This window comes from Humulus lupulus, chromosome 5 (genome assembly GCF_963169125.1).
Source record: "Humulus lupulus chromosome 5, drHumLupu1.1, whole genome shotgun sequence".
NCBI classification, from domain to species: domain Eukaryota; kingdom Viridiplantae; phylum Streptophyta; class Magnoliopsida; order Rosales; family Cannabaceae; genus Humulus; species Humulus lupulus.
The window spans coordinates 50,711,476-50,713,467 of record NC_084797.1 but is presented as its reverse complement, the minus strand read 5'-3'; positions in this window follow the sequence as shown (position 1 = coordinate 50,713,467).

Below are 1,992 nucleotides of genomic sequence, written 5' to 3'. Positions count from 1 at the left end.
CAGTCAGCACCCTTGTCATACCCTAGTGGTATCAAAGGCGTCGGGGAGACCCTCCCCGAAAACTGCTTGGAGAGGCTCCCATCGAGCTTGCCGAAGGTTTGGCACCATGCCACCCGAAGGACAGCAAGGTGCCAAACTCAGACTCCGAGCCTAAGCCCGCCGAGAGAAGTGTTTCTCCAGAGAAAGACACCCTAAAGGCGTTCATGCTTATGCCCTAAAACAACAAACCAGAACAACGCAAGCAAGACAAGGAACGACTTTCCAAACGCAAATCGTCAAAGCATGCAAAAGAGACTACTTATCGACTCACATCAATCGCATGCCTATCAAAGCCCTATTCACGCATGCACATAGGCGATAATGGCAGAAACCTCAACTCTAACAACTACCAACAACCTAAGGTTTGGGAGGAAAGAGCAAAGTAAAAATACTTACTGGTATTCGGGTAGTTGAAGGTTGAAGGAGTAACCGGATCACTGCACAGCACGATCGCGAGAAGTAAAACCTGCAAAGACGGACGGCGATTCAAACCCTGAACTTCGGCGAATAAACCCACTGCCAAATCAAAAGAAAAGTTTCTAGATCCCTTACCAAAAGAAGTGGCAAGTTCGAAGGAATGGAAGCTTGGAAGCCTGAGAGTTCGAAGGTTTGGGAATCTGAAAATCCGAAAGATAGAGAATTTGAAAGTGTAAAGGGGAAGAAAGGTCCGTTCCCTCATTTTTATAGCAGGGAAGAAGTCGTTTCGAATTCCTTAAATGGACGGTCCCAATCTTCCCATTCCGTGTGCATCAGATCCAACGGCTGGAGATGAAGCGACGATCCTATTTATGACTCCTCAGATGGGAATAAAGTATTTATTTCCCATCATTATACCGCCTCGGGCCCGGAGTACCATTAAAAACCGTCAAATCATTACTCAGATGCCTGACGCACGCATACTCAACCAGTCGCCTCACGCACACGTCTTGGTCGCAGAACCATTCCCGGCATGACGCGTGGCCCTTGCCGTACTTAAGTACTTGAGTTCAAACAGAAGAAATTCCCTTCCCTTTTCATACTAACACTCAGGCGGGAAAATGGAATACTTCCGGGAACACAGAAGGTGGCCCCTCGCCTAATCTAAGAAACCGGAATACCCGGAGGACCGTACAAGCTCCCGGATCTCTCAAAGCTCCGTGACCTTGGGGGGTAAATGTTATCCAGATTTCCGGATAGCGTTTAGATGGATATCCTCGGGGAAGCAGAATTACCAATGTCTTTCACGGTAGGTGACCAGAGCTCGCGGATGGACAGAAAGGCTTCGCCTCTCCCGTTTAGTGTCCGGATTACTCTTTCAAGCAAACGCGACACGGAAGCTCGTCAACTCTCCCGGACTCCCGAAGGGGTATCCTTCGGGGAAACTCCTTCCAGGAGAAGCTCTTCAAGTGGTCTTCGCGGAAACAGTTCTGTGCCTCGCACGGAACAAGACCAGGCGGTCGAGTCGTGGAGGAGGCATATTTGGAATGATATCCACCTGACACAGGATCCCGCCTGACACGCCCGACAGGTCAAAGCCGCACACATCCCAGCACGCCTAAGGGTACCTTTTCGCCTACTGTTCCGCTGACAACTTGGAAAAGACGGCTGACTTTGTGTATTCCCCATACTTTCACGTAAATATACCCACATAGAGTCTTGTAGCCATGCTACTACAGTAATTGTATCCCCTATTTATGGCTGGTGTAATTAAGACTCATGGACGTAGAGAAAAACCCTAATCCAAAACCCTAGCTATAAAGACCCCCTCATTTTACAATAGGGGGGACGGCCAAAAAATCACATAGCAAGAACTCTACTAAAATCTCTCTAGCTTCATCTTCTTCAAGAGAACCCGAGAGAAACACGGTGAGTGTGTGAAGTTCTTGTACACCAGCCATCTTACTGTAATTCTTTACAAGTATAATTACATCGACTCGTGGACTAGGGCTTGTTAACGCCTGAACCACGTAAAAA